Below are 13,332 nucleotides of genomic sequence, written 5' to 3'. Positions count from 1 at the left end.
TACTACGGTGATAGAGGAATAGCTGGTTCATCCTTGGTGCATCTAAGGAAGTGTTTGGAAGAGGAAGTCATCCTTCGTGAAGTATTCGGAGGAAGTGTTTCATCCTTTGTGAAGATTCAAAGGAGGTGTTGCTTCATCTCTTGTGGCATCAAGAGAGGTGTTTTCTAAACTTTTACAAATTGTATCTGTGTGATTGTAGTTTGTAATTGTTTTGTGATTAGTGAAGTGTTTATCTTGTTTTGAGATAAGCGACTGGACGTAGGATTGGTAAGATCCGAACCAGGATAAAATCATCTGTGCAAATTTCTCTCAACCTTACTCTATTTTATTGTCTTTATTATCTGCTAAGTAAGTTTAATTGAGTAGAAATTTTTAAGGCACACGTTTTTAGTAAGAACCAATTCACCCCCCCCCCTCTTGGTTTGTTATTCCACGCTAACCATTCCGCTGCAGCCGCTCTGACAATTGGTATCAGAGCTTGCTTTGATAGTCATTCAAATGGCGGGATCGCATCAAACCTTTGCAGAGGGTGCTTCTATCAATAGACCACCACTATTCACAGGTGAAAATTACGCATTCTGGAAGGTTAGAATGCAAATTTTTATGGAATCTATTGATATAGATATTTGGGATGCTGTTGTATCTGGTCCTTTTGTTCCAACTAACAATATGCAAGAACCAAAGCCCCGTGACCAATGGACTGCTGAAGATAAGAAAAAATTTGGTAATGATGTAAAAGCTCGTAATATTATTTCATCTGCTTTAACTGTTGACGAGTTTTACAGGATTTCTATTTGTAAAACTGCACAAGAAATGTGGGAAGTACTTAGAGTAACCCACGAAGGTACAGATGATGTTAAGAGAGCTAGAAAGAATACCTTAATCTAGGAATACGAGATGTTCAGGATGAAGCAAGGGGAAACAATAGTAGATGTTCAGAAACGCTTCACCAACACCGTAAACCATCTTATTGGTCTAGGTAAGTCTTTCGATACTGATGAGCTTAATATAAAAATTTTGAAATCTTTAGACAGGTCTTGGCAACCAAAAGTGATTGCAATTTCTGCGTCACAAAATCTCAACACAATGACAATGGCTGCATTATTTGGAAAGTTGAGAGAGCATGAACTTGACCTCGGAAGACTAGATGAAGAAGAAGCAAAAACTAAGAAAAAGACTCTAGCCTTCAAATCTGAGGTAGAAAAGAACAAAAGCAAAATGGAAGATGAAGACTCAGAAGAAGATGAAAATTTGAGTCTACTAATCAAGAGGTTCAATAGGTTCATGAAATCAAAAGGCAAAGGGAGATTCAGAAACGAAAAGTGAGAAAATCAAGGATCTTCCTCAAACTATAGATGCTATGGTTGCGGAGAAAAGGGACATTTAAAAGCAGACTGCCCAAATAAAAAGAAGGGTGAAGAAAAGAAAGAAAAGAAGTTCTTCAAGAAAAAGAAAGCATACATCGCATGGGACGATGACAACGAATCAATTTCTGACTCGAGCAGTTCTGATGAAGAAGCAAACATATGTCTAATGGCGGATGACGACGACGCTGGAAGCCAAGTAAGTACATCTAACGATTCAGATAATTCTAGTCAATATGATAGTGAAACTGAATTGCATGATACTTATGCTGCTTTATTAGTAGAATCCGAAAAATTAGATATAGCTCATAAGAAATTGAAAAAGGATTTCAAAGAGTTAAAATTAAATTTTGAAGATATTCTTGAAGAAAATGAAAATTTGAAAATTACTTCTGAAAATTTCTCTAAAATTAATGATAATTTGAAAACTGAATTTACAAATTTATTTGAAGAAAACAGAAGTTTGAAAAATAAATTTTTATATCAAGCAGAAGAAATTAGAAATCTAAAAAGTAAAGTTTTATATTATGAAAAAGAAAAATATATTGCTAATAATGAATGTGAATCTTGTATAAAATTCAAATATTTTTCTGAAAATACAACCACTGGAGAATGTAGTAAAAATAATGAAAATAAGGTTGTTAAAAATAAGTATGTTCCTAAAAATAAACATAATCATAGAACCCGTAAAACTTGGGTAGAAAAAGGAACAACTTATAGGAACACAAATGTTGCATCATGCTTTTATTGTATGAAAAAGGGTCATACATCTAACAAATGTAAAATTAAGCATTATGGTGTTCCAAGTGGTAGATATGCTTGGGTTGAAAAATGATTTTAATCTTTTTAAATCTAACCCAAAGGACCCATACAAAGTAGTTGGGTACCTAAATAACTTGTTCTTTTTATGTTGTAGGAATTATCAAAACCAAGGAAGTATATGTGGTGTCTTGACAGTGGATGTTCAAAACACATGACCGGAGATAAAAAGAAATTTACAAGCTTCCGGAAAAAGGAACGAGGCTTTGTCACCTATGGTGACAACAACAAAGGAAAAATCCTTGGAATAGGAGATATTGGAAGTGAAGATACCTTGATGATCAAAGACGTGCTATATGTGGAAGGATTAAAGCATAACTTAATTAGCATTAGTCAATTATGCGATAAAGGATTCAAGGTAACCTTCGAACAAAATTCTTGCACTATTTATAAAAATGATTCTTCTGAAATTGCTTTGAAAGGAATTAGGCATAACAATATTTATTTGATTGATTTAGAAAATGCATCAAATAGGAATATTTCATGTCTAGTAGTAAAAGAAGAAAATCCATGGTTATGGCATAAAAGAGCTGCACATATTCATATGCAACAATTGAATAAACTCATTTCTAAAGACTTAGTAATTGGTTTACCAAAACTAAAATATGTGAAAAATAAATTGTGTGATGCATGTCAAAAGGGAAAACAAGTGAAATCATCTTTTCATTCGAAAAATGTTGTTTCTAGTTTAAAACCCTTAGAACTTTTGCACATGGATTTATTTGGTCCCTCTAGGATAAAAAGTTTTGGAGGAAATTATTATGCTTTAGTTATTGTAGATGATTATTCAAGATATACTTGGACTTTCTTTCTTACTCTTAAAAGTGAAGCTTTCAAAGAATTTAAAAAGTTTGCAAATTTAGTTCAAAATGAAAAGGATTTGAAAATAAAGGCTATTAGAAGTGACCATGGAGGTGAATTTCAAAATGAATCTTTTGAAACTTTTTGTGAAGAATATGGCATTTCTCATAATTTCTCTGCACCTAGAACTCCTCAACAAAATGGAGTTGTAGAAAGAAAGAATAGATCCTTAGAGGAACTTGCTAGAACTATGTTAAATGAATATAGTGTTCCTAAACAATTTTGGGCTGATGCTGTGAGTACTGCATGTTATGTATTGAATAGAATGCTTATTAGGCCAATTTTGAAATGTACTCCTTATGAACTTTTTAAAGGAAGAAAACCAAATGTTTCACATTTAAGAATTTTTGGATGCAAATGTTTTGTCTTAAATAATGGAAAACAAAATTTAGGAAAATTTGATTCCAAATCCGATGAAGCTATTTTTCAAGGATATTCTCTAACTAGCAAAGCTTATAGAGTTTTTATCGGAAAACACTTGAAATAGAAGAATCTGTGCATGTTGTCTTTGATGAAATTGTGGACCTTGAGGTAAAACCTCTTGAGTCAGATGAATCAGATGCAGGTGAAAATGAAGACTTGCAAAAGACAACCAATGAAGAGAAAATGAATAGTCCTCAAGATGATGAAGATCTAAACAAAATATGGCAACAACCTAGAGGATTATCATTGGACAACATCATTGGTGACATATCAAAAGGGGTAAACACTAGAAGAAATTTAGTTAATTTTTGTATGAATGTAGCTTTCATGTCGCAGATAGAACCAAAGAACATTAAGGAAGCTCTTCAAGATGAACAATGGTGTATTGCAATGCAAGAAGAACTCAACCAGTTTGAAAGAAGTCAAGTTTGGGAATTAATTCCTAGAGAAGATACTCATCAAGTAATTGGAACAAAATGGGTATTCAGAAACAAACTGGATGAAGATGGAAACATCACAAAGAATAAAGCTAGGCTTGTAGCTCAAGGATATAGTCAAGAAGAAGGTATAGATTATGATGAGACATATGCTTCAGTTGCCAGGGTGAATTTGAAATGTCTATGATGGGAGAATTAACATTCTTCCTCGGTCTTCAAATTAAGCAAATGAAAGAAGGTACGTTCATTTCTCAAACTAAGTATTGTAGAGAAATTCTTAAGAAGTTTGAAATGGACAAAGCAAAGGAAGCATCTACACCTATGGGAACCTCCTGCTATCTTGACAAAGATGAGTCAGGAAAAGAGGTAAATCAAACTAAATATAGATGCATGATAGGTTCTTTGTTATATCTTACTGCTAGTAGACCGGATATTATGCAGAGTGTTTGTGTGTGTGCTAGGTATCAATCTAGTCCTAGAGAATCTCACCTTACAGCAGTTAAAAGAATATTGAAATATCTTAAGGGAACTGCATCCTTTGGTTTATGGTATCCATCAGGAACGGAACCTAGTCTTATAGGTTTTTCAGATGCAGATTATGGAGGTTGTAAGATAGATAGAAAAAGCACTAGTGGAACATGTCATCTTCTAGGTAGTTCCTTAGTTTCTTGGAACTCTAAGAAACAAGCCTGTGTAGCTTTATCAACCACTGAGGCTGAATATATTGCTGCTGGAAATTGTTGTGTGCAAATTTTATGGATGAAACAGCAATTAGAAGATTATGACATTCATTTAGACCATATTCCACTTAAGTGTGATAATACAAGTGTAATAAATCTTACAAAAAATCCCATAATGCATTCTAGAACCAAGCACATTGAGATTAGGCATCATTTTCTTAGAGATCATGTACAAAAAGGAGATTGTGAAATAGAATATATTGATACACAACATCAATTAGCTGATATTTTCACCAAAGCATTGCCTAAGGATAGATTCTATGAGCTTAGAAGAGATTTAGGAATATTAAAAATATCTTAAAAATGGAAATAAGTGAAATTTGCTGATTTTCGGAAATCAGCGTCAGTTAATCGATTAGTCAGTGCCACTAATCGATTAGCGCTAATCGATTAGCACACCCTGTTAATTGATTAGCAAGCATTACAGGCAGTAAATTCTGCAAAAACTAGCCGTTGTAACGGCTATAAACGGCTTTTTTCTGATTTTTGAACGTTGGGGAGTGATTTTTCACCCTATTTAAACCCCTATCATCCCTCATTTTACCCACTCACATTACCCATCACTCTACAACTCAAATTCTCTTCATTTCTTCACTCAAAAACACCATTCCCTTGCTGTAAAAATTTTTTTTGCCATGGCTGAACCTTCAAGAAGGAGAAGAAGAAGAAGTTATGCATCGGAAAGCAATCCTCCCGCACGTGGTCCAAATATTTATGGGTGGCTTTCAGATGAAGGAAGGCATGCAGAATATCTAGAAAGGTGGAAAGAACGGAAGGTTCTTCGTCAAAAATTTGCTGATCTAAATTGGTTTACTGTAAATCAATTTCAATTTTCTCAGAAATTGGTTGAGCAAGGCGTCCAGCATCTCCTGCAACTTCGAGGGCATTACTATCCAGATTTGGTAAGAGTCTTTTACTATAATCTGAAGGTCCAAAATGGTATTATTTCCACTCGTGTTAAGGGAGTAGATATTATTCTTGACGATGACATTTGGACAAATGTTGCTCATCTTCCTATCCTAGCAAATAATCTACATGTGCCAAATGATTTTGGTGATTTCAACAAGATTGTGGCCTATCGCTCTTTCATGCGTAATCCTCAACAACAGCTACCTAATAGGAGATATCTTCTAGTAGGACATCTTAGAATGGAGGAAAGAGTGCTTCACTATCTTATTGTGTGGTTACTTTGTCCAAGAGGTTCAAACTTGGCACAATGCCTTGAAACAGATTTGATGCTCATGTCTGCTATCACCCAAAATTTAAAGATCAATTGGGCAAGTCTCATCTCGGATACTATCGTACGTGCAAAGAGGTATGAACGAGCTCATCTTCCATATCCTCTCCTTATTTCCTTAATCTGTATCTATAAAGGAGTTGATGTTACGGGAGAAAGATTTCTCTCCGTCTTACCCACTCATCAAATTGAGGAATCCGCCTTGCATCAAATGGGTTTTATTCGACAAGGCAATATGTTTGTCCGTGCTGAAGGTGATATTGCCCAAAATGCTGAAGAATCAGATGAAGAAGATATAGCTATTCCTATGCCACATCCAACCAATGTTGCTGGACCATCCCATCCTCCACAAGAATATAGTCTAGAAAGTATATCTAGACAAATTGAAGCAATGGCCTTTATGCAACAAACTAGGATGGATGACATGATGGCTTATCACAATCGTCGCTATGATGAAATTAATAGTCACCTCAAGGAAATCGATGATAAGCTAGCCAAACTCTATGTTCCAGATAGTGATGATGAGTCTTAGGCACTTTATGCTTCTATACTTTTTGTAGTGTGTGCTCTATATTTTACTCCTTTGTATGCTTGCCTCTTTAAATTCAATAAAATGTATGTTGTTTTTTTTTAATATTTCTATGCATATATGCTTTTATTAAGGGGGAGTATAATTTCTAATAAATTTAGGGGGAGACATCAAACATCACTTTTTAATAATGATCAAAAAGGGGGAGAAATAACATAATTTAAAGCCTTAAACTTATTTCTAAGTTCACTAACAATTGTTTCTTCCTTAAGTTGTGTTTTAAATACAGATTATTATCAAAAGCTTTAAACATCAAGAAGGTTTTGATCATCATCAAAAAGGGGGAGATTGTTAGCAAAATGATGAAGATGAAGTTTTGATGATATCTAAATCAAGTCAAGAACAATCAAGACTCATGAAGAATGCTTTTTGAAGACTTGTAACTTTTGTAATAACTGTATAAACATAGGAAATTAGTGGTTTTATGTATGCATTCAAAAGTGATGTAAAAATAAATCAAGTAGCAAAACTGTGCAGTGCTAATCGATTAACAGGGGTAAATAATCGATTATTCCAGAGAGCAATGGAAAAGCTCAGCACTGCATGCTAATCGATTAACAAGGGCTGTTAATCGATTAGCGCTAATCGATTAGCATGGGCTGTTAATCGATTAGCAAGGTGACCGTTTGAAAAACTAGCCGTTTTTGAGCTGTTGGACTATCCGTTGTTTTGTCTTTTAGTGATTAATCGATTAGCAACTTAAGATAATCGATTAACATAGTAAGAAAGGCTGAAAACGAAAAATGGAAGAGCTTTTGGATGAGTCTATAAATAGACTCTCATTTCCTCTCAAGGGAATAATCTACTACTCTTCCCTTGTGCTAAAATACTCAGAAACTCTTGAGAATTGTGTGCTCTTGCTCAGCTAAGGAAACTCTGTCTGTAGAGTTGGTGAAATACTGCTACGGTGATAGAGGAATAGTTGGTTCATCCTTGGTGCATCTAAGGAAGTGTTTGGAAGAGGAAGTCATCCTTCGTGAAGTATTCGGAGGAAGTGTTTCATCCTTTGTGAAGATTCAAAGGAGGTGTTGCTTCATCTCTTGTGGCATCAAGAGAGGTGTTTTCTAAACTTTTACAAATTGTATCTGTGTGATTGTAGTTTGTAATTGTTTTGTGATTAGTGAAGTGTTTATCTTGTTTTGAGATAAGCGACTGGACGTAGGATTGGTAAGATCCGAACCAGGATAAAATCATCTGTGCAAATTTCTCTCAACCTTACTCTATTTTATTGTCTTTATTATCTGCTAAGTAAGTTTAATTGAGTAGAAATTTTTAAGGCACACGTTTTTAGTAAGAACCAATTCACCCCCCCCCCCCCCTCTTGGTTTGTTATTCCACGCTAACCATTCCGCTGCAGCCGCTTTGACACTCTTGCCATCCTTGGATTTAAAACAAATAATGTCAATGGTGTTCTTAAGCGTTTAGGTTTGGTGCAGTGTCAAGTTCTCTCATATGATGATACTTCATGGGATTACGTTACAACAAATTTATGACCTTTAGGACAAGGTCATTGCCGAAGGAGATGGTAATGTTAGATATGAAAGCCCAAATTGTGTAGTTGACACAAGCAAGGATGATGCCAGGCCCAAAAGAATGACTCACAAAACAAAAGGGATACTTGATTTTATTTATTATTAAGGGATTGTATGAGTCAGCATATTCTAGAATGAAAGTTGGTTAAGATTTTGTTATTGTCCTTTTGTGAGACCAAGTATTATGTTATATATTACCTACATTTGAATGAAAAAAGGAGAAAATCTTTATCCACTGATAATAGTTGAAAAACTGTTATTTTTAGACTTAATTTCTAGGGTTCTATCCTACACTTTTCCATTGTATTTCATCTAGTTTCACCATGAATATGGTGAACTAAACTTATTTTGTTGTTGGGGAATCAATGTACATCCTTAGAAACTCTCTTGTATGGAATTTGTTCTTCAAGATCATTTTTATGATACATGCTTTCTTTCATTAATAGTTAGGGTTTTTCCTCTTTGCTCAAAGCATTCATTGTTTAACTCACTCGATGTCATGATTATTGGTTTTGTTGATATGGACAGATACGGGGAAATCTAGATATGGGGAATCTCTTCCATCAGTATATTACCAACCTAGACATAGGAGTATGATAGTTGGTTGCCTTTAAGCTTTTGTTCACTATAATGCATGATTAATTGCTAGGGAGACAAGACATTGTAAACTAGTGATTATGATTAGGCTTTCTTCGCCGAGACATCGGGTTTAAAGTAATTTAGAAAGTGACATTAACATTAATGAAAAGAATGATGAATTCCTAAATTCAAGAGAGTGGATATGATGAAATTGATAAACCCCAACAACATATTCATCCATATATTTCAATTCACGTGTTTTGTTTCTTCTTGCCCATTGATCATCACACGCATACATATTTACTTTTCAGTCTTATTTCCAACAATTCAAGAAAATCATGAGTTTAAGCTAATTTCTAAGTCATAAAGGTTGTAATTGAAGTCAATTTTAAGTATAAAAATAACAGTTTTTCAACTGTTATCACAACCCCAAACTTAGAACTTTGCTTGTCCTCAAGCAAATAAAATGTAACTCAATCTTCCACCAATCCATACAATGGTTCACTCATTCAAAAATCCTTCTTTCAAGACAAGTAAATACTCAATTTATCTCATCACCAAGACTTCAATCAAGATGTGCACATGCTTTTAGTGTTCACTCAATCACATAATATCCAACAAATGTTATTTTCATGAATGATCAATCAACTAAGCAAAGATGTTCTTATGTGTTCATGGAATCTATCCTCACTAGATAAAGTGTTTCAGTCAAACACACCAGTGTATAGGAGATATTCACTCATTCACTCTACTATTACAATGTCACATGAATCAACTTTGCCTTTCATTTAACCATAATAAAAAACACTTACAAGCAAACATCATCACAAGGACTTTTCAATGGCTTATAATGTGGTTGGGCTAACAATAACAATTGGTTTTCTGGATCACAAAACCCTTGAGTTAAGAGAATCATCTAAACACAACCATTCTTAATTATTCCTAACTTTCTTTTGCATTGAGCTTTTCTTTGTCTTCGTTTCTTTCCTTTCTCTCTTTTTTTTTCTTTTCACATGCTTAACTTTTAGCTCAATGCTTTTTATTTTCCCTTTCTATTTTCCAACAACCCCAAACTTGAACATTTATCAATACCACAAAGTGTTTTCAACTTAACTCAAGGTAAAGCTTTTCAAAAAGGGTTTTCAAATCATGTTCAGGGCTAAGGGTTCAAAGGATAGAACACATAGTGCTCTCTTTTAGTGGGCTAAATTCATGCATTTGGCTAACAAAAGGGTTATCAACAAATGACCTTGATCATATGATGCAAACAAGAAGGTGATTCAATCATAGAAAACCTGGGCAAAGTCATTCATGCTTTCACAGTAATAGTATTCAACAACAACTCTGAAGCTCAAAATCTCACATATAAGCTCATTCACATTCCACATACACATCCTGCTTAGCATCATAATCATAATCACAACATTATGCATTTGTTCACATAGCTCGTGAACCACCTGTATAAGCATATAATGTGCACAATCTCAACATCAATCAAGATCCAAACATCATCAAGCAATACTCATCATGAAATAAGTCATAAGCAAACCATCATAACAGACAAGTTTCAAATTGAGAACATCAACCTTATTCTAAAAACAAAAGCAAATAAGTTCAATATTACAAAACAAAAGATAAAAAAATCCTACTCTAGTGCTGATAGCATCCATTAGCAGATGCTATCTCAGCTCCTCATCAGCCTGTGTTGTCATCTGTATCTTCCTCCTCTTCATTATCTTCAGCATCCTCAAATGCGTCATCATCATCATCATCTTCATCTTCCTCCATAGCTGAAGCTTCAGCTCCTCCAGCTCTATTGTACTGGTCTGCTCCTCTGGCCAATCTACCACACTATGGAATTCATCCATAGTCCACCTGTGTGCTGGAGGTGTATCATTGATAACGGTTGAAAAACCGTTATTTTTATGCTTAAAATTGATACCAAAAGCAACCTTTAAGACTTAGAAACTAGCTTGAACTCATATTTTTGCTTTAGTTTTGTGAATAAGAGAGTTGAAAGTGAATTTAATGGTTTTGTGCAAGATTCCCTTGATTTTGTAGGCTAATTGAATGATTTGAAAGAAGAATTGAAGTACCGAATGATTGAAGTGCTGAAAAGTCAACCAAAAACCAGAAAAGTCAACCAGTCAACCAGAAAAGTCAACAGTCAACCAGAATTGCTGAAAAGTCAACCAGTCAACTAGAATTGCTGAAAAATCAACCAGAACGCAGAAAAAGTGTGACCGAGTGGCGTTGAGCGGTAAAATACCGGTGAGCGGCACTTTTCAGGTGCCAAAATCACCGCTGAGGGGCAAAAACAGCAGCTGGGGGCAAAATGGATCATGCGGTATTATCGCTCAGCGGTAAAATACCGCTGAGCGCCATTCTAAGTGGGCTTGGACCGATTTTCTTTTGTTTTTATGGGCTTGGACTTGTCTTATGTTATTTTTATGCCCTATTTAAGGACTTGCACGTCCTAGGGTTTGTATCTTTGGCAGAAACGAAGCAAACACTCTCTCTTCCACCCCTTTGAAGGAGGATCTTGGATACTCAGGCTACCTCTTCACCTTTCTAGGGTTTTATCTTTCATTCTTTCATTATTATTCATCTAGTTTCACCATGAATATGGTGAACTAAACCTTGTATTGTTGTTGGGGAATCAATGTAGTCTTGTGAAACTCTCATATATGGAATTTGTTTTTACATCTTATATTTAAGACCTATGCTTTCTTTCATCATTAGTTAGGGTTTTTCCTCTTTGCTCAATGCTTGCTTTGTTTAACTCATTCAATGCATGATTAGTGATTTTGTCGATACGGGAACGTATGGGGAAGTCTAGATCCGGGGAATTTCTCCCAATAGTATATTGGTTGCCGTTAAGCTCCTGCACTAAAAGAACTCATTATTAGGAATGCTAGGAATCGTATGAACTCGTAATTAGGGATAGGCCTTCTTGCAAGGTAATTTAGAGAGTGGCATTAACAATGATGAAAAGAATGTTGAATTCCTAAAGTATATGAGAGTGGATAAGATGAAATTGATAACCCCAACAACATACTCATCCATATATTCCATTGAAGTGTTTGTATTTTGTTTTAGCCATTGATCAAATTCATGCATACATGTTTATTTTCTGTTTTGCATATTAAACTCCACTTATTTCGTTCTTAAGTCTTAAATAATCAACGAATCACATAACTAAACTAGGCCGTGAGTCCTTTGGGAGAACGATACTTGGTCTTACCGAGTTTATTACTTGAAACGATTCGGTCACACTTGCCGATTGTTAAACAAGTTTGTGGCGCCGTATTTCGGTGTTCATAAATTTGTCATCAATCATATAGCCCAATAATCATCTCAACAGTTGCCACCTGTCCTCTGTGGATGGACTGCATCTGTGCACCTATGAAAGACATGTACATGTCTCTCATCTGGAATGACTCTGCCTCATAAGTCTCTACAGATGTCTGACTCTGTGTTGGTCTTCTTTCTCTACGAGGACGTTGTGGTGGAATTGGCCGAGCTGCCTCCTCTCCTCCATAATACTGCCTATAATAGGCCTCATCAATGGATTTCCTCGGCCTCTCCAATGGTGGAGAAGAAGTATCCACCCCAGCTATTTTATACAGGTGTGTAATCAAGGAAGGATGCCCTAAAGGTGCCTTGTTGTTCATTGTGTTGGCACACATTTGTATTTCATTGGCAATCATTTGGCCAATGTTAATGCTCATATTTCTGAGGACACAGTAGAGGAGAAGTGCCCTACTGAGAGTGATGTCTGAAACCTGAACACGGCTGAATGTTGGCATGGGAGAATGCCATCCAATACTTAGCAAGAGGAGTCAAATCAGTCCTCCTGATATTCACCACTGCACCATTTCTGTTCCTCTGGAAGTGTCCTCCAGGTACACATAGAACACTCTCCACATCATTAAAATCAGTGCCTTCCTCCATACAAAGAGCAAACTGGCACTGCTCTCCAACCCATTCAGTACCCAAAAAGCTGTTGATAGAGTTAGGATCATACCTAATAGCGTTTCCTCTAACATAGCTTAGGTACTCCTCAACCGGATGATCACCCAACTTTCTTGCGTTGGTGTAAAATTCCTTTCCCACTACTGTGTTGGCTGGTGCAGGGTATGTGGCCAATCTCCTCCAGTTTCTTCCCATCAGTTGCTCTCCAAACTGAGGAGCAAAGTTAGGTATCATTCCAGCTTTCCTCTCCATCAGGAGTCTCCTATCTTGAACAATCTTAAAATGCTTCTCATGTTTGCGAGAGAGGAACCTACTAGAATGAGGTTGTTCAGGTTCCTTGTCTTTCCTCTTGGAGGCTGTGGTCTTCAATCTTTTGCCTGAAGAGGATGCCATCCCTACATCAAACACAAATTACAAAACCACAAAACATGTTGTTAATCATTAGTAAACCATAAACAACATCCCAAATCCATGCTAAACCACCGCTGAGGGTCACAAAAACCCCTTAGCACAACCAGTGCACCAAGCCAGAAAGAAAAAGAAGCCAAAAACCAAGTCTGGCATAGTCGCGCTCAGGGGAAATTTCCGCTGAGCGGCGATTCTGCAGATTTTGAAAAATTGATTTTTAACACTTCCTAACTCCACCCACAAGAAATTTTCATACTTCCAGACCAAAATCAAGCATTTTAATCGGTTCAAATATCAATTTATTCATCAAATCATGCATAGAAATCAAAATCCCTAAAGAATCATGCTTTGAACATCCAAATTCATAC

This window comes from Vigna angularis, chromosome 3, assembly GCF_016808095.1.
Source record: "Vigna angularis cultivar LongXiaoDou No.4 chromosome 3, ASM1680809v1, whole genome shotgun sequence".
In the NCBI taxonomy this organism is placed as follows: domain Eukaryota; kingdom Viridiplantae; phylum Streptophyta; class Magnoliopsida; order Fabales; family Fabaceae; genus Vigna; species Vigna angularis.
This window is presented reverse-complemented; position numbering follows the sequence as displayed.